This window comes from Macrobrachium rosenbergii, chromosome 54 (genome assembly GCF_040412425.1).
Source record: "Macrobrachium rosenbergii isolate ZJJX-2024 chromosome 54, ASM4041242v1, whole genome shotgun sequence".
NCBI classification, from domain to species: domain Eukaryota; kingdom Metazoa; phylum Arthropoda; class Malacostraca; order Decapoda; family Palaemonidae; genus Macrobrachium; species Macrobrachium rosenbergii.
This window is the reverse complement of record NC_089794.1, coordinates 44308193-44328921: the sequence shown is the minus strand read 5'-3', so window position 1 is coordinate 44328921 and position 20729 is coordinate 44308193. Positions and strand designations below refer to the sequence as shown.

Sequence of the window (20729 nt, the reverse complement as noted above, 5' to 3'; positions counted from 1 at the left end):
TATACATTAAAATGGCAATCATTATAAAGATGAAATGAAGATTCTGCTTAATGTTTTACAAATAACACCTCCACAGGAAAGATACCAAATGCTTAATTCTCACACTGGCAATAGAAAACAGCACTTTGTAAGAAATTTAGCCATCATCTATTTTTAAATACGGTTACCGAGACATCACAACATTCTTATGAAATTTTGTAGTCCCCGTCAATAAGTAAGCTTCTATATCTAGAATATTTTGTTAAGTGTGTAGGATGATATGACACTTTTAGCTGACAAGCCAGGTGGGTTGGATTATAATGCAAACTTTAGTTTTCATTCATTTTTTGCACTACATATTGCAGCAAAAATACCTTCTAAAACCAGGATAGGTTGGGAATAGAGAGAAAGAAAAAAAAAAGGTCAACATAAAACCATGGTTAAGTATGCATGCAAATATTCTTTAAAAAGGGGAAGGTGGAGGGTTCACGGGATAAGACCTAGTGCCCAAGGAAGTTGTTGATGCACTCCTGTTTCTCACTGATTTACAATATAATGGTTCCAATCCATCATGGTAGAGCAAGGATTGTAATCTTGATAGACATTGTCAGCTCAATTAAAAAATCTCCTCACTAAGACATGATCTTTAGGATTTATAATAATCACTTTCCAAAATCTTCTTTCTTTGCCCAGCAACAATCTGAAAGATGTGTGTTTTTGAAAAACTCTGTTTTTTCTTTAAAGGAAAAGTGATTTTTGTCTGTTACAGTATTAATAATCAGTGTTTTCAATAATGGGCTTTAATTATTTTTAAAGCAAATTTCCTGGTGAGTTTCTGAGCAACATTTACCTTTGTTGCACAGCACAAAATCTTGTACAGAAAGCATTTCTTTGGAAATAAACCAAGAGATTGAGAGAAAGAGAGAGAGAGACATTAGAGAGAGAGAACCAAACCTGAGAGAGAAAGATTACCAAAAATAAAACTGTTAAAAATTTTCCTGACATAGGAATCTAAGACAAAAGAATTGTCCAAGATAACTGAGTGATTCCCACCCAAACTGACCACCCACAGATATGAACTTACGCAAAATCTCTCTAGGGAAGGGGAAATTTACTGGTGATGCTGTATATAATATAAATGTTTGAATTCCATTAGTGTAATCTATTCTATATGATCACCTTTTGTATCACTTAATTTTCATATAAAATTATCTACCCACCCAACTGTTTTGAAAATGTGGCATCCTGGTTTGGAACCTCCATTCAAATTAAAAAAAGAACTGATTGGTTTAACAAAAGGCATGCACTATATCCTTATCTCTTTCCCCTAATTTCCCTCATCAGGCAGGAAAAATGGACTAACCTACATGGGCCAGCATAAGATTGTCCTACTGACAAACAGTTACAAGGGGGAAGGTGTAGTCCTTCTCATCTCCCTTCCCATCACAAGACCCATACCCAGTTATCTGAGGTTGTTATCAAGCATCCCTGTGTTTCACTAGTTTTCTTATGTTTCCTCATTCTGTTTTTTCATACATACTGCTATAAAAATCTACCCTTATGCAAACCAGGCCTTACTTTATTATTTTTTCTCAGTTCTTCGACAGAAAACTTTTAATATTACAGTTTTCAATGAGAAACTTCACATCTATGTCTGAAGAGCAAACAAAGTGGAATGAAGCTATAGCCTAGCATAGTTTCAAATTTGTTTGGTTATCCATATGTAAAATGTTCAAATTGACAGTAAAAGTCAAAAGGTGAGAGAAGATCAATATGATATTTTAATGATAAAATAAAGTTTGTTCATACTTACCTGGCAGATATATATATAGCTGTATTCTCTGTTAGTCCGACAGAATTTCAAAACTTACGACACACGCAGTGGGAGATCAGGTGGTTAGTACCCATTCCCGCCGCTGGGAGGCGGGTATCAGAACCATTCCCATTTTCTATTCAGATTTTCTAGTGCCACTGTCTCCTGAGGAGGTGGGCGGGCACTATGAATATATATATCTGCCAGGTAAGTATGAACAAACTTTATTTTATCATTAAAATATCATTTTGTTCATGAGACTTACCTGTCAGATATATATATAGCTGAATACCACCATTGGAGGTGGGTACAGACAGAATAGATTTTGGAAAACACACTACATGTAGGTGAAAGATACTTTGGTTCCTTACCTGTTAGCATAGCTGACTTCGTGATTACTGTCACCCAAGTCCGCTTCTGCTTAACTAGAGTCTCCAGCAAGGGTGTGACCTGTATAGCTGGTGAGTTCTAGATGATCTGTCAACGGGGCGTGACCACAATGTGACAAGACCATATTGACCATACAATGAGGGCAAATGAAGTAAAACCAACCACCTGACCAAGCCTAACTAAGTTAGGATAACGCAACTAAAGCTAACGATTGGGAAGTCCGCCACAGGCAGTCGACCCAACAACCATAAAAACACTATCCAACCATTTTCTATAGGATAGGATGAGTGTCATCCCCTGCCCCCAGGAAAGCATCTGCGGAAACGTATGGTCCTAGCGAGAAGCAGTTCTCATATGTCGTCTTCACATCTCTCAGGTAGTGTGAGGCTTAACACAGAGTTGCTACGCCAAAATGTGGCACCCAGAATGTTACTGAGTGACATATTCTTCTGAAAAGCCACTGAAGTCGCAACCGCCCTCACCTCGTGAGCATTGACTTTCAGAAGTTTAAAATCAGTGTCTTGACAGCATGAATGGGCTTCTTTAATCGTATCCCTCAGAAAGAAAGCCAGAGCATTCTTTGACATAGGTAAGTCCGGTCTCTTTATGGAACACCATAAACTATCTGAGGGACCTCGACTTTCCTTCGTCTTGTCTAAGTAGACTTTGAGAGCCCTAACAGGGCAAAGGACTCTCTCTGGCTCTTGAATTAGGATTTCAGCCATACCCTTGATTTCGAAGCTCTTGGGCCAAGGGTTAGACGGGTTTTCATTTTTCGCTAAAAAGGAAGGGCTTAAAGAACAAACTGCGTTATGTCCTTTAAAGCCTATATGTCTACTAAAGGCTTGCAGTTCACTAACCCTCTTTGCAGTTGCTAGAGCGGTTAGAAAAATAGTCTTTCTAGTAATGTTCCTCAATGACGCAGAACGAAGAGGTTCGAACGAACTGGACATCAGGAACCGTAACACAACATCCAAATTCCAAGAAGGAGTCCTTAGCCGAGGCACCTTCGAGGTTTCGAAGGATCTGAATAGATCGTGAAGGTCTTTGTTGTTAGACAGATCCAAGTTTCTATGCCTAAAAACAGATGATAGCATACTTCTATATCCCTTTGATAGTCGGGACTGCAAGTTTGACATCACTCCTCAGAAATAAGAGGAAGTCTGCTATCTGGCTCACAGAGGTCGTGGTAGAGGAAATGCCCTTCTTTCTACACCATCTCCTAAAGACGGTCCACTTCGATTGGTACAAATTACTGGAAGAGAGTCTTCTCGCTCTGGCAATAGCTTTCGCCACTGGTCTAGAAAAACCTCTCGCTCTGGCCAGCTTCTCGATAGTCTGAATGCAGTCAGACACAGAGCGGGGAGGTTTTTGTGGTACCTCTCGAAGTGGGGTTGTCTGAGTAGATCGACTCTCATGGGCAGAGATCTCGGAAAGTCTACTAGGAAGGACATGACCTCTGTGAACCATTCCCTCAAGGCCAAAACGGGCGATTAACGTCATCCTCGTCCCTTCCGACGACGCAAACTTCCTGATGACTTCTCCGATGATTTTGTACGGGGGAAAGGCATACACGTCCATCCCCGACCAATCCCAAAGAAGAGCGTCCACTGAGAGAGCTCCTGGGTCGAGAACAGGGGAGCAGTAAAGAGGAAGTCTCTTCGTCTTGGAGGTTGCGAAGAGATCTACCAAGGGACGTCCCCAAAGCTTCCACAGTCCTTGACACACCTCTTGGTGTAGGATCCATTCGGTCGGGAGCAGTTGTCGCTGCCGACTTAGAAGATCCGCACGGACGTTCTCTACGCCTGCAACAAACCTCGTGAGGATCGTAATATTTCGGGCCTGAGCCCACAGAAGGATGTCCTTTGCTAAGGCGAACAGGGACCGAGAGTGAGTTCCTCCCCTGTTTCTTGAGGTATGAAAGGGCCGTGGTGTTGTCCGAGTTGATCTGGACAACTCGGTTCGTGACTCGCCCCTCGAAGAAAAGAAGGGCCAACTGAATCGCCCCCAATTCTTTGAGGTTTATGTGCCAGGACACCTGTTCCCTCTCCAGGTGCCCGACACTTCTTCCCTCCCCAGTGTTGCTCCCCACCCCGAGAGATGGACGCGCCGGAAAACAACACTAGGTCGGGGTTCTGAAGTTTGAGAGAAAGGCCTTCTGCCAACTTCGATGGATCGAGCCACCACCGAAGGTGATTCTTTACCTTTGGCGAAATACTCAGAGAAACTTCCAGATTCTCCTTGTCGTGCCAGTTCTCTGCAAGGAAGAATTGAAGCGGTCTGAGATGCAGTCTCCCCAGGGAAACAAACTTCTCCAGTGATGAAATGGTCCCCAGCAGACTCATCCATTCCCTCACCGAGCATGTTTCTTTCCTCAGGAAGGCTGAAACTTTTCTAAACACTGAAGTTGTCTTTCTTGAGACGGAAATGCTCGAAAGCCACTGAATCCATCTGAATCCCCAGATAAACGATGGACTGAGTCGGGTCAGATGGGACTTTTCGAAATTCACCAGAAGTCCTAGGGACTTCGTCAAGGTCAAAGTCGTGTGAAGATCCTCCAGACACCTTGTCATTGACGAGGCTCGAATGAGCCAATCGTCCAAATAAAGAGAGACTCTTATTCCTCCAAGGCGAAGCCATCTCGCAACATTCCTCATTAAGATCGTGAAGACCATAGGAGCTGTGCTGAGCCCGAAGCAAAGGGCCCTGAACTGGAATACCTGTCCCCGCAGGACAAATCTCAGGTATTTCCTCGATAGAGGATGTATAGGGACGTGAAAATAGGCGTCCTGGAGATCGAGAGAAACCATCCAGTCGCCTGGTCTTAGGGCTCCCATGACCGACTGGGACGTCTCCATTACGAACTTTTCCTTCAGAACGAAATGGTTCAACTTGCTGACGCCCAGAACTGGTCTCCATCCCCTGACTGCTTCGGTACCAGAAACAGCCTGTTGTAAAAGCCCGGGATTGTAAATCTGAGACCTGCTCCACAGCTCTCTTCTCGAGCATTTGCTCGAGCAGGTCGAAGAGAATCTGCTGCTTCTCCTGTTGATAGGATGGCGACAGATCTATGGGATTCGTACTTAACAGAGGCAATACGAGGAATGGGATCTTGTATCCCTTTTCGATGACTTGGAGGGACCAGTTGTCCGTCCCTCTCTCTCTCTCCAGGCTCTTGCAAAAGAAAGGAGCCTGGCTCCTACCAGTGTCTGAAGGTCCACGGAGTCATTTCTTGCCCCTGGTCTTAGAAGGGGCTCTACCTCTTGAGGGACCTCTTCCTTGAAAGGACGATCTAGAGGAGGGTCCTCCACGAAAGGGCTTCTGAATCTTGGAAGCCTGCCCAAGGGAAGAAGTCGAAGGGGCTGCAGGACGTCTAGAAGACTGGGCCAGGAGGTCCTGAGTAGCCTTCTCTTGCAAGGTGGAGGCCATATCCTTGACTAAGGGTTGGGGAAAAAGATGGCTAGAAAGCGGAGCGAACAACAATTCTGCCTTCTGAGTAGGAGAGACCGACTTCGCCGTGAAGTTGCAGTAAATGGCTCTCTTCTTTAAAAGCCCCGTACAGAAATGGGCAGCCAGTTCTTCGGAGCCATCCCTAACCGCCTTGTCCATACAGGATAGGACGCTAAACAAATCTCCCAGGCTAATGGAGTCAGGGCTACGAGCCTGCAAGTCCAGGACTCCCAGGCACCAGTCCAAAAAGTTAAAGCTAAAGACCTGACCAGGCCTTTCAGATGGTGATCGGTCTCAGATAAAGACCAGGACACCTTCGCTGATGAAAGGAGAGACCTTCTGGGAGCGTCCACAAGGCTGGCAAAATCCCCTTGAGAAGAGGAAGGAACTCTCCAACCAACCTCCTCTCCTGTCTCGTACCAAATTCCTGCTTTTCCACTCAATCTTGATGGAGGCAGGGCGAAAGAAGTCTTGCACTGGGCCTTCCTGGAGTCCATCCACTCCTGAACCTTGTTAAAGGCCCTCTTCAGAGAGAGAGACGTCGCCATCTTCACAAAACCAGAAGACTTTTGTGATTTAGACGAGGTTAGCTGCGAGGGGAGGGCGAGGAGCAGAGGGTTGAAACTTGTCCCCAAACAAGTCCTTTCAGCAGCCTAGTTAAGACTTGGTAGTCTGCAGAAGCTGAAGAAGAAGAGGACTGATCCTCAACTGCAGGATCCGAAGCGCAAGAAAGCTCTCCTTCTTCCACAGGAACAACCGAAGGGGCAGGAGAAGAACTGGGAGGACAAAGTCCTTGCAGACCAACATGCAAAAGGGACTTCTGCTTGGAAGAAGTCCGAGAGGGGTCGCGAAAGTCTCGGGCAGAAGAGTCAAAATGAGAGTCCCGACGAAGGCCCTGACAAGAATCGATGAGCTTCTTGACGAACGATCCGACTAGAGTCCTGGTGAGAACGAGCAGCGAGGAGGCGTCATGCCTCGCAGCAAGAGAGGCGCCGTGTCGAGCAGCAAGGGAGGCGTCTTGACGAACTGCAAGGGAGGCGTCCTGTCGAGCAGCCAGGGAGGCGTCATGACGAGCAGCAAGGGAGGCGTCATGTCGAGCAGCAAGGGAGGCGTCTTGCCGAGCAGCATGAGAAGCGTCATGCTTAGCAGCATGAGAAGCGTCATGACGAGAAACAAGAGGGTCGTCGTAACGAGGGGCGTCAAGCCTGGCAGCATGAAGCGCATCAGAAAGCGGGAAATTGCGATCCCTGCCGAGACCAGTAAAGCGCTGAGCAACAGGACTTCTAGCGGGCGGCGAAGCATGAGACGACGACGAACGTGGAGAAGGAGAAGGGGAAGGTTTGGACCTCTTGATCGGCAGCCGGGAATCCTTCCGACGACGACACGCATCAGTCTCCTTCTGGGCCATTAACGAAGCCAATTGCTTCTGCATGCCTAGGAGCAGCTTACGAGTAGAAGATTCCTCCTCAGGAGAAGGGCTGATCCTGTGAGAAGAAGAGGGCGAGGGACGCCTTCTTCCTTCTCACAGGGGAAGCAACAGCCTTCTTTCTGGAGCGAACGAGCGCTCAAAAGCGCCATCGTCCGATGACGCCCTGGTCCTCTTCTGCGGTGGGATGGCGTCAAAATCCTCCGGAGAAGAGCGAAGAGCGTCACGAGAAAAGGGACGTGAAGCGTCCCCCTTCTTTGAAGCTTCTCTTCAAAGGGCGAGAATCCCGAGATTTCCATTCCCGACGCGGGGAGGAGGAATCGGGGAAGAGAAGCAACTCAAGGATTCGTGTCTCGAGCACGATCCTTGGCAGCCTGGGAAGTGTCATCAGGACATGCCGGGGACGCCAGATCGGTGGGGGTCCGCTGCGAACCATCTTGCGGCTTTTTCGACTTGCCCACTCCCTGAGTCCTGGGAGTCCGACAGAGGTCTAGACCTAGAGGCGTTATACGGCCGATCTGACGGCCCCTCCACAACACAAGGGGGACAGACACTATCACTGCACTTCACAGCACTTTGAAGAGCGAGCATATTAGCTTCCAAGGTACGAATGGAAGACATAATAACCGCCAGGGCATCACCATCCGCAGACACAACCCCAGGGTTCGGGGGCAACACCACAGGGTTAGGAAGAGCTACGTCTACAGGAGGGTTAACAGGTGAAAACACACTACCCTGACTCCTACCACTTCTGGAGGAAGACCTCCTGATCCTATCTCGCTCTAGCTTTCTCACATAAGAATCATAAGTCCTCCAACTAGCATCAGACAAAGATTCACACTCCTTGCATCGGTCATTCAACAAACAAACATGCCCTCTACAACCCGAGCATACAGTGTGAGGATCTACTGAAATTTTCGGTAGCCTCACCTTACAGTCTTGCACATGGCAAACTCGATAACTAGAAGAACTAGATTCAGACATCTTAATCCCAGGAAAAAACAAAGCCAAATCCAAAACAATCCACAATAGCGTATGCCTAGCCACAAGTCCAAGTCAAAAACCAAAAATCAAACAAATACTCAAGTGACAACCAAGTTTTATCCGAAATCCAAGACGGAGGTACTGAAAACAAGTGTTGACAGTACCGCGACAGAGAAAATCTGAATAGAAAATGGGAATGGTTCTGATACCCGCCTCCCAGCGGCGGGGAATGGGTACTAACCACCTGATCTCCCACTGCGTGTCGTAAGTTTTGAAATTCTGTCGGACTAACAGAGAATACAGCTATATATATATCTGACAGGTAAGTCTCATGAACAAACCTATCAATAAAAGTATCCATCCAGGAGAAAATGCGTTGAAAACAGTCCAAATTGCGATCTGATGTCCAAATTTTAAATAATGTTAATAAATTTTTAAAAGTTCGCTGATGATGGGACACACCCACACAGCATGGCAAACAAAAGCAATGGAGGTATCTTGGCCTCACTCGGCCAGGACTTGCAGCAGTGTTGCCAACGGTACTTCAGGTAACTCATTTGAGTAGATTTTCCTGTAAACGTTGGTAACGCTGACAGTTTATTACCCACTTAGTGGGTAAAAGCTATGGGGATGGTTCGGGCTGGTAGGTGACCAGGGCTAATTCAGGTGTTCAGGGAGTGTATTGCAATAAAACTTTTAATTCAGGTGACCAGGATAATGAAATGGTCAGTTACATGCCTAGGTTATATTCTGTAACAAACGCTTAGATTGTTGGGAAGGTGACTGAAAACTAAAGTACTAATTGTGAAAGATCTATAGCATTCACTATTCATATACAGTAATCAAATGGCTGTTGGTAAAGCATTCTTGACTTGAGAGAGAAACAATGAATGTCACAGTTCCAGTGCTTTGAATCTTAAATTTATAAAAAAATATTACATTGTAGGGTCATAATCACCCACTAATTTAAGTCAGCTTTAACTGTCTTTGAAAAGAGTAATTCTTCAACCAAAAACTTTGACTCCATGTCACTTTAGTCTACCAAGGCATATTTTTGGACACAGCCTTCAAATGTATATAGTAAATGGGTCCATACCCTTGGGTGATTGAATATTTACCTCTAAAATAACTAACAATTGTATTCTATGATGGTAACACTCAGCTGTACAGTACTTACTTTTTCTTCCAATGACAGTAACCTATCTTTGGCATCCTTCAGGTCACTGTCAGCCAGCTGCTGCATTTCATTCCCTGCACTAACATCTTTGGCAAGTTCTTGAAGTTCCTTAATCTCTGTCTGCAAATGTTCCATCTGAAAATGCAAAATATTTAACTCTTCAGAATATACAGTTGCATGACTATTGCCTTTACTATGAAGCCTTTGCAGAGGATTTGACTAAAAGCCTGCGCTGGATTATTCTTGAAAACAAGGAAAACAGTGGTTACAGTGGGCAAGGCCTCCCACAACAGGGTAGCCCCAATCTTATGTGCCTCAAATGAAAATTTTTTTTCTCACTAGGTGTTACTGCCTTAGACAATTTACACCCCAGTTCAAAGTGTTCACCACATACCCAAATTTATAAAAGTAAATATATTTCTTTATAGTAAGAGGTAAGAAATGTCTCAGGGGGTTTTCAATGCATAGTCTCAACAACTTCCACGAATATGAAGTCAGCTCAAGAGAGGAAAAGCCAAAAACAGAGATGGGGGGAAAAGGAGGAGGAAGAAGAACCTCAGAAAAAATACTGGTATGCACATGAGAAACATAGTTCTTTATGTCAAATACACCACTGCCTTAGAGAACTGAAGATCAAGTAAGGTGAAGGGGTATCTGAAGTAGATGTTAGCTCTATGTATAATGATGTCATCAGACAGGAAGATGCTTTACCTACATCAGTCATGCTGTCCACCTACTCAAAGATGCAAGGTGCAAGATAGCTCAGTTTTATATGATGTGCAAGGTACTAAAGGTATTTGATGTAGAAGGTAATTTCTTAAGAACAGTTAAAATTTTTCATGAAGAGAGTGAAGCTTATGCAAGGATATGCAAATGGGTGAGTGACTGGTTTGGGGCATAAATAGATATCCAACAAGGCTGACATGCCTCCATGACATTTTGATATTCACAAAGAGGGAGTGATGAAACGATTAAGAAAAAAAGATATGTTGTGAAAGTTTGTAAGATGTGAAAAGTGACCGTGAGCTAACAAATGTTAGATGGTGAAAGCAAAATGGATGCTGCATAGACTTTTGAGTTTGAAATTTTAAGGAAAGAAAGCTAAAAGTGAGTATTAGTATATGCAAAGGGTAGATGAAAGGAACTGGACAATGGCAGAATTAGAAAGGAGGTAAATCCCTGAAAAGATGAAGCAAGGAAGCTAGCAGATCTGTGACATGTCTGGGAGAAAGTAAATTATCTATAAAAGTGAAAGTTGGGATATTTGAAAGGATCATTTAGGCCACAACTATGGATATGAAGTCTGATTGCTGAAAGCCAACATAAGAAGAGGGGAACTGCATGAACCAGATGAGACACATTTTACTTTATACAAAAGTTTTTGAGGATATAAAATATTAAATTTATTAATAGATCAAATACAACCTTAGGAATGTTAATTGAGGAATATGCTAAGTGGCTTGTAAATATTTTAGTTGAAAATATTCATATTTTCTATATACTATCCTTAAATAAAATTGTCTCAAAAACTCAAAAATAATTTAGTATGTTAAAAAAAACTTTCAAGGCTAAGAATCTAAAAAAAAATACTCACTTCATAAAAAACTTACCTCATCAACTGCATCCATTAAATCCTTGAGATTTCTTATTATTTTCATGCTGTCTTGATCTGCATGTTTAATAGCTTTTAGGTAACTGTTCTTCAGGTGCAATAAATATCTCTGTACATTCACATTTGAAAGTGATAAGTGATCATCTGTTGATGTAGAATATCCACAAACATTTACAAAAACATCACAATTTTCAAATAATTTGTTTCCAGCACCTGTTGTTATAGCACATGACAGCTCTCCATTTCTAGACAATAAATACTTGGTTGCCAGGGGTGAAGAAGAATAAAAATTTCTGTGCCATAGATGTGGAATCCTAATGTAACTTGGTACTGATTGTCTACTTGAATTCTTAGCACTTGTTTTACTCATAAAAGTCACTAAAGAAACGAGCTTTTGGAAGTTTTTGTTCTGGACACCCATCATTTGGTTTGCTATGATGAAGAAATTTTACAATGCCACAGTCACGACAGAAATGACCTGAAAAGCAAAACAGCATGTAATAATTTATCAAAGGCATATGAGATGACAAATTTTTTAATCAGTTTGTATTTTCCATAGCTAACAAACCTGCAGTCTTAACTTATGGATAATTCTTCTAATGCCAGCTGGAAAACCAGTAAAAAAAAAAAAAAAGGAATTGATGGCAATGAGGTAGGCTGATAGGCCTAAGTGGCAACTGTCAAACTCCTTCGTGTATGAATCGAAGATATGACGCTTCAGTTTCTTCCAGCCCAGGCAACTTGATGGAGGGGTGGCAAGAGGTAGGCCCTATAAGTTAAGACTGCAGGTTTGTTAGCTATGAAAAATACAAATTGATTAAAAAATTTGTCATTTCTTCATATGCAGAACAAACCTGGGTCTTAAATTATGGATAGACTCTCTTTTGGAGGGAGGAAAGAAAGTCTGGAACTGATTGGAGGTTCAGCACCCTGGTAACCCTTTCTGGCTTATAGAAGCCAATGGAAGGGAACCAAATCCTCTGACATGATAAATAAGTGGTCATTTAACAGCCAGACTTCTTAGCCTTCATACATGGGCCTTCGTGTGATGCGACAATGTAGAAGGAAGTTAAAGAACTACAGTATATCTGCAGATAACAAACCTTTGTAGCCACAAATAGCTTGCTATCAATCCTCTCTCCCCTTGCTAGAGAGAGGAGGGACTTGCTTTTGCAGTAGGAATAAGCAAAACTCAAACAAAAAGGCTGCAGTCTCATCTGTATCAGACCTGATCCAGCACATGATGGAATAATTTCTCATTGCCCACCAAGCAGAGAAGAAGAGAAAGGAGAAGGAAAGATACCAGTCATCTTATTCATTTTCACTTTCATACCATCACCTTAGGTAAGATACATACTGTCCCACTAGGGGCACTGGATGAGTTACACAACCTGTTGAGCAGCCACCACTGGACCCAAGGAAAAAGTGTCCAAGGACCTGTGGGCAACATCTCGCAGATAGAAGGAACTGAAGGTCTGATGAAGCCAAGTGCCAGCTTTCAAAATCCTTTGAATAGACAAGTTCTTTTTGAATGCCAAAGAAGGGCCTAGTCCTCTAACATCATGTGCTCTTGCATGCACTGTGGTAAGACTGGGACTTGTTACTCAAGTCTTGTAACTTACTACTGGAAAATAAATCATAAGTGTCACTGAAACCTGAGACAACAGAGGAATACAGTACAGTATATAACAACTACAAGGTATGGCTACAGAATAAAATAAGACATTAGCTGCAAATTCACTATAATGAAAAAAACTTGTGTTTCAGTTCCTTCCTTCCTTCTGCAATATAATCCCTTTTTTGTTGCATTTTAACCTTCTGCTGATCCAAGCAATCTTCCACTAATAATCTTTGAGGATTCCTTGATTGCTTCCTCACTTCTGAAACTCATTTGAAACTGGTTCCCTACAGTGCAATTTTGATTTTGTGGAAAAGGAAAATGTTTAACAAAATTTTCTGGACAGATTGACCACATGCGATGAGATTTAAATCATCCAGTATGACTCTAGGACAACAGCATCAAATTTACTGGAAAACATCCTTGTCACTAAAGATCAACGAAGTTCAACAAATTATCCAGCAATTACAAAAGTACCAGAATCTTTGAGAGACGATCAGAAGAAAGGGGCTCCAACTGTTGGGAAAATGGTTTCATCAGTCATCATTGCAATGTACCAGCACACTCACTGCTCTTAGTAAAGAGTTACTGAATGAGAAATGCACTGCAGTAACTGACTACTTTCCCTTTTTAACTGATCTAGCACCATGTGAATTTTCTTTTCCCAAAAATAATGTCTGCACTCAAAGGACACTTTCAGGTATATTCAGTTAAAAAAATACAATGAAGCTTCTGACACTACTAATGGAAAATGACCAATTGCACTGCTTTGATCAGTGGAAGACTAGAAAGCAACAGTGTCTAGTTGAAGAATGGATTATGCTGAAGAGGAAAGCAACTGAAATGTAAGTTTCCCTCAGTAAATCAGAATTACTGTAGATCATTAGTCTCAACATCAAGTAGTTACACATCATATAAGAAATACATAATCTTTAAAATGCAAAATCTATTTACTTATAATTTTCCTTAGCCTTTTCATGTGCTACAAAATCAACCAATATGCTTCAAATCCTGGCAAAAGGAAAATGACAGTTAACCAGCCAAATTGCATTTTTGTTAGTTGGTCCAAAGCAGACAACCTTAGAAAGTCTACTTTATACGGGACACCATAATGGACAAATGAATAAGAGGTTATGGTGAAGATGAAGACTCTACTAAATTAAGAACCTCACCTGATCCGTGGACCACCAGTCCTGCACCACCTACACGTTATATTCTTTGAGTAAAAACTTGTAAATATTGTCTACTACTAGTGCATACCATCCAATAATACCATGTTTTCAAGATTGTTCTTAAAAAAGTAAAGATGTTAATAGAGCGCTGAGCCTGTGTGGCTTCACCATCTGTCACATTCTTTTTTTCCCCTAAGAATCACTTGTGTGAGCCAATATGAAATGGTATTCTTGGTTGCCAGCCTCTTTGCTTGTTCTGTGGGAAGTTCTTCCTACATACGAAGGTTCTCTACAGAGAGAGGTGAACTGCTATGACAGGGTAAAGGGGGAGGCCTCCAGCATCTTTGGCTTAAGATGATAAATGGTAGAGGATCCAGTGGTTAGGTCTTTGCTAAAGAGGATTTGTCTGTTAGCTATCAAATTGGCTGTAAAGGACAACCATGCTGATTTTCGGTCCCTGATGTGCGTGTGTGACTTTACTAGAAAAGTATATAACCTGATAACTTTTCAGAGTGGCAATGGCTAAAAGAAAGATTTTCTCTAGGTATAAGTCATTCACAGAAGCCTATCATAACAGAAGTACTGTTGAGGCCATTATGAGCCAGTTCCTGAGAAGTCTTATCCCATTCTTGTGCACCCAAGATGCGATGAGCACAAGGCTCTTGGTAAATATTTGAAGGAAAGTGATTGGCTTGACACAGACCATAAATTGAAATGCTCTGCCTGCCTAGATAATGTAAAGATACTGTTCAGGGTATGAGGTACTACTGAATTTGCATGACTAGGCTGGGTTTGAGAACAAATACATTTAGAGTAGAAATTGCTTCTGAAAAGCAAATATAAGCCATAAATTTCCATAGTAGTATTATGAATATTCATTGTATTATGGTACCCAGATGCACAATGCTTTACTTTCTCTTTCCTAGCTTGTGTAAGTGGTGATGGGTCTATACCTCCTCCAATGATTATATACCCCAGGAAGCGACTGTCTGAAGAAATACTGTTGCATGCAGAAGATATTGATTGTATTTTGGGAAAAAGTAACAGTGGATATATCATTAGAGAAGTTTTTTATGAATATCTGTGCAATCACATAGATAAATGGTTAACAGATAATAGCATCCAACGCCCAGTAGTAATATGGACGGATTGGCATGAATCTAGAGTTTGGTATCATCTTGCCAAAAAACTAAATGAACTGAAAATTATTTTGTATGGCCTCCCACCAATCACGACACACTTTTTACAACCCCTTGATGTGGCTGTGTTTGGGCCACTGAAGAAGGCGTGGAAGACAGCTGTTAGAGACTGGCAAGAGGCTAATGATAGTACTTTGGACATGACTACTTTTGCCCATGTGTAGCAATGTTCTATGAAAACACATCAAAGGAAAATGTGGTAAATGGTTTTCGGACAACAGGATTGCACCCTTTTGATTCTTCTGCTCCTGATTACTCTAAGATAAGAACTGCAATCACACATGTGCCTAACATATCCATCTTTGAAAACATTGATCAGGGTAGGGTAGTACTGAATTAGTTATATTTCACTAATATAAAAAAGGAATGAGCACTTACATATTAAATATCTTTTTTTACATAATTACCCAATTACTTGAGTAATTTAGATTAAGACCTGAGTAATTTTTTTTTCTTCATTTCTAGCATTGCACAGGAAAGATGATACAATAACTTGATATCCAGAATTAAAAATATTCAAGTATATTAGATAATCACAGAACATCTAATCTTGATATTTTCTTTTTTCATTCTCTAATAGGTGGGCAGGTTGACAGAAGTTCGCAGACTACTCATCACATAAGAGTGAATGTTGGCATAAATGTATGCACTCCTACTCAAGATATAGAAATCTTCAAAGGTTTAATGAAGAGATGCAAATATGAGGACTTTTCTTTTTTCAATGATGATATGGCTTTAATAAACAAAATGCAAGTAATGAATCTAGTTGCCAAGATAACTACTGTTAAGAAAGGGTCATCACTGAGATCTAGTTACAATGGTTTTGAAAGTGCAACCGAAGTTATAGATTTTGATGATTCAGCACACAAATTGTCGCCACCTGACTACAGAAACAGCTTTGAGGAAAATGAAGTCAGTATTAATGACATGTCATCCACTGAAGATAAGGAGACCAACTTTACTAACCAAGGGAGAACCCAGAATCTTCTGTCACTCCCTTCACTTCAAAACAGACCTGAGGATAATACTGCTGCTTCTCCAGTGGACCAAAACCTAGCCAATTGCCTCAATACAGAACATTCTACATTATCTTTGGAGCAAACATCTGCTTCAGTGGCTCAGTGGGATGTGCCTTCCTTACACTGAATTGCTGCAATGTAGAAAACCTATTTAATATTGTACTGGGTTTACAGTCAGAGATTAGAGACCTGAAAGAAAGGGCTGCTAAAACACCAGTTACACCAGAGCCTAAGACAGTCACGTCATACTTACCAACACCATCTGAAACTCCTTGCAAAACACACAAACATGTGCAGTGTTAAATGTATGTTTTTTGTCCAAAAGAATGCTCTCGATCTTGTGTTTACATGTTTGTTAAATGTACGTTTAGCGTCTAAAAGAACGCCTCATTTGTTTACATTTGTATCAATATGTAAAATTTAAGTAGATTTCTGGAGCATTATAAACTTTAATGCATATGACAAATCTGTGGAGTGTTTAATCAGGTATATATGTACTTGTGTTGGTAAAACAATTATTGTTTTCCTTTTATTAGGTGGATGCCTTGGAAGTTCCCCATTCTCAGGCAATGACACCACACCCTTCTGTGCTGTGTCTTATTTATGTCCTTTCTTTTCAGAGTTTCTTATATTTCCTAAGTATTGAAGTTGTAAACTGATGTACCAATTGTGTTTTGTATCTTGTTTGTACCGTTATTGTGAATTGTTGAGTGAACTGGGAATTATAAAAAAGAACTGTGGAACCTGTTACGTTCTCCCCAAGCTGTTTGAATTTTGAATTTTTTGTGAGAGGAATAAAGATATCAAGGAAGCACGCGTTTCCCTCTCTCCCGTGAGAAAGTTGAGTATCTAAGGAGATTATGTCTCACGATGAGCAATAGAGGTCCAAATAACTCAAGCATGGCGCCCAGAACCTGGGATCAGAAGAAGTGACGTAAAGATTTTCCGGATTTCCTGACATTTTGATGAAACTGAGAAGTCTTAAACTGAAGAAAGTCGGAGCTGAACATACTGCGCAGTTGCGAGAAAATTAAGTGGAGTTCTGTACACAAACTGGCCATACGAGTTAACTAGCTTAATGGACGCATTCACCACCGTAAGCTCCAAGTGGGTTGAACTAGATGCGTAAAAGACTTGATCAAAAATCCGGAAGAAGTCAAAAGTTAGTCTATGAAGCCGACGCATTTCTCAGTGTAGACCAAACACGCATTATTGCTGTAGTTTTAGAAAATAGGCAATGGTAGACTCGTGAACTTGAATAGTAGGGCTACTGAAGGCAGATAATTTCTGCAGTGAGCCTGGTAGTGAAGACATAGTGTGAAATTGCTCTAGGCTTGGAAAGTTATTAAAATTTGCAGAAAATAACTGAGTGGATGCCTTTCTGGGATCAGTTTAAGGCTATTGTTGGATGACAAGCCTATGCCTCCTGTTAACAAATCTCTATGTACCCATGCCTGTGTTGGAGGGCGCAGGCGAGAAGAGTTATACAGGGTCTGGCTCAGACGGTGCCAATTATAAATCAAAGATGTGAACTGTTAAAAGAGAGGTATGCCAACAAGCATAATTTCCACATTCAGGACCTAATGCAGCTTGCGTTGTCAAGGAGATCGAAGTAACACAATCAACTCTTGGCGTTGCGGGAAGTTGCAAGACGACGATAGCCCATGTTTGCAGTTTGAGGTTTCGGGGTGAGGGACCAATATGGCCATTGGCACTCCATGATCTGTCCCTACTCCCCACGAGTCAGACTGGAGTGGTCTCTGAAGTCAGCAAGAGGAAGTAGACCTTTAAAGGGCTGCTGGAATTCCTGGCCAACGAGTAGTTGAGGGGCGAGAAAGGGCTGAGGCCCTTCAGGGGCTGAACCACCGAAAGACTGAGGATCCCGGCGTGGAAACAAGGCAGAAAAAGCTCATCCAGGGTTCAGCCTCAGCCCTTCAAACTTCGTCAGAAGATAGTGTCTCTAAGCAGCAGTGTGCATTCTGTAGAAAGCTGCATCCTAGTGCTAAGTGTTTTGGTATAGTGAAGCCTCGCTCTTCATGAAAGAGAAAAAGCCATTTGTGGAAAGCGGCTGTGTCTTAAGTGTTTATCTCTTTGGCCACAGGCAAGGGGCTAAGGGGCCAGATGTTCAGAAGTGCAAGGTGGCCATCACCACGCACTTATTTGCCGTAAGTCTGAAGCGATACCCCCTGCAACAGCTAGTGAGACAACCCCTGAAGGAGAAAAGGTGCGGGGGGAGAGTGAATCTGTTACACATGTGGGAGTGGCTCCTTGTGAGTCAAGGGCTAGGGCTATTAAGCAGTGTTGTGTATTACAAACAGCAAAGATGCTGGCCAGGGTATAATCTCTGCAACTGCAATGTTTGATACAGGATCGACTGATCCTACATTTCCAAGGACTTATTGCAAGGGTCAGGCCCAAGTGGCTGACCTCTGAGTATTTATCATTTTTCTGCCTTTGGGGGAGGTGGCTCAAGGCAGATTTGTAGCATTTATGAAGTGATGAGTTTAGGGCTAATAAATCCACAAAATATAGCTTTAAGGTAGTTGAGATTAATGTAATTTGTCCCCTTTACGTAGACCAAGGTGATCCTATGCTTAGAGCCTTTTATGATCTTAACCTAGTTGATGAGTATGGATCCAACCGGAAGATACAGGATATGTTGATTGATTAGATTTGTATTGAAGCTGATGTTCCCTAACAAAAATGTGTGTCAAGTGAAGGGTTTATAGCCCAGAGACTGTTTTTGGTTGGGTTTTTGTCTGATCCTCAATAGGTCCAAAGATAACTGTGATGGTGGTGTGCAACTGTTAATATTTTCTAATTTTCAGGGAAGATAGCTTGAGTAACTTTTGGGAATTAGAGTCTGTAGGTATTCAAGTCAGAACCACGTTCCACACTATTAAGCCTGACCCTATTCCCCAGCAATTTGAGAAATTGGTACAGCGTTGAAGGCCGTTATGAGGTGGTCTCTTTCCTGAAACTTCGTAGAGTCTGTAAAGTTAAAGTTACTTGATAACAAACACCATGCCTTGAGTATGACAATCTGAGTCAAGTTGTAGGACCCTGGCCTGCAGGAACAATATTATACAGTGTTTGAAGAGTGAAAAGGAAGGTATTATAGAAGAGATCCCACCCCATCAGCTGAAGGGTGGCACCCAGTGTTCTATATTTGTCCATAGACCTGTGGTGTGATGCGTATCTCCACCAAGCAATCAGGCCTGTGTTTGATGGTCATCTCGTGGCAGTAATGGTGTCCCTAAATGACTGTTTAGAAAGTGGTCCTTCCTAACCCAGATTTAGAAGTTCTACTGAGGTTTAGAAGATGGAAGGTGGCCTTTAACTGCTGATATTACAAAAGGCTTTCCTTCAAATTAAGGTGAGGAGGGAGGACCGTGATGTTCACAGGTTTTTGTTGAAGAAAGGATGTTGTAAAACATTTGGTTTTGTAAGAGTACCCTTTGGAAATAAGAGTAGTCCCTTTTTGTTGAATGCCACTTTGAAATTTCATTTAAAGAAATACCTCCTCAGAGGTGGTTTCTGAATTGCTGAGAATCTGTATGTTGATGACTGGCTTTCTGGGGCTGATAGTTCTGCTGAGGCTCAGCAAGATTTGATGAAGCCTGTGTATGTTGAAGAAGGCTGGTATGTCCCTATCAAAGTGTACTTCTAATTATAAAACCTGCCCATGACAGTGATTCTATTGTAGAAGGTGTAAAGGTGTTAGGGTTTACAATGGGATTCTCTCTGGACTGTTTTACATTTAAGGTAGAGAATGTAGATCCCTTTGGGGATATTGTTTGTACTTTTAAAAGAAATGTGTTAAGCTCCACTGTTTGATGTTTTGACCCCTTGGGGTCTATATGTCCTTTTTATGCATGCAAAAATACTATTTCAAGAAATCTGGAGATTAGGTCTTAGATTGGGATGAACCATTACCCAGAGGCTATGTGCTGCAGAGTTAAGTTGTGGGTAGTAGGGGATCTTTCTGTAAATTAAACCACAGAATTAGCTACTTATTTTCAGAATTGTCCTGAGAGATTCTCCTGCTATTGAACTTCATGCCTTTGGTGATGCGTCGGAAAGGGGTACGGTGTTTATGTGTATGTGAGAGTGCCCAAGAGGGTAATTTCAAGGTAACATTGATTGCTGCTAGAGGAACGCGTGCTTATAAAAGAAAGTTTCTCCCTAGGCTAGGACTCACTTGTACTCATTGTGTGCTAGACTGGTTGTATTTGTGTCTGCGTTGCGCTGGTCCAGGAGGTTTCAAATTGATGTTGGACTGATTCCACTGTTACCCTAGCGTGGATTAAAGGAGAAAACCAAATAGATGGAAAACCTTTGTAGCCAACAGAGTTGTGGAAATTCAAGGACTGACTCCACCATCTTGTTGGCAACATTGTCCTGGAAAGGACAACCCCGCAGACCTGATACTGAGAGGTGTTTATGCGGAGCAACTCACACAGTCTGGATTTGGTTAGTGGGTCTTCTTGGCTCCGCACCTCATCTCTCCTACTTATGGAAGATGTGAGAGAGGGGATTCACATGAGAAGAGCAATGAACAGACACTGTTTGTAAGTGCTGCTGAGTCTGATCAGCCCTGTTTGAGTTTCTGATGGAGTTCTTTCCGAAGGCACTCAATATAGTAGGTTGTGTTAAGATTTGTTGGTAATTGTAAAGCTTCATCCCTAAAGTTGGTGGTCCCTTGACTTATGGAGAATTAAGAAAGCAATAAACTGTTTCACTGTGCTCAAAGACAGGCCTTTGCAAAAGAAATAAATGCTCTGGCTTATCCACCCTCCCTAAGGGGTCCCCTTGGTCAAACTTGATCCTTATCTAGATGAGTGAAGGGTTGCTGAGAAGGCGCTTATGAGAATGCCGAATTGAGTTCTT

The 20729-nt window shown here is 42.1% G+C and overlaps 1 pseudogene; it reads right to left on the bottom strand.

The window, feature by feature from the left end:
* The window catches only part of LOC136835047 (peptide chain release factor 1-like, mitochondrial), a 258457-nt pseudogene that overhangs the window by 47459 nt on the left and 190269 nt on the right, over positions 1 to 20729 (bottom strand).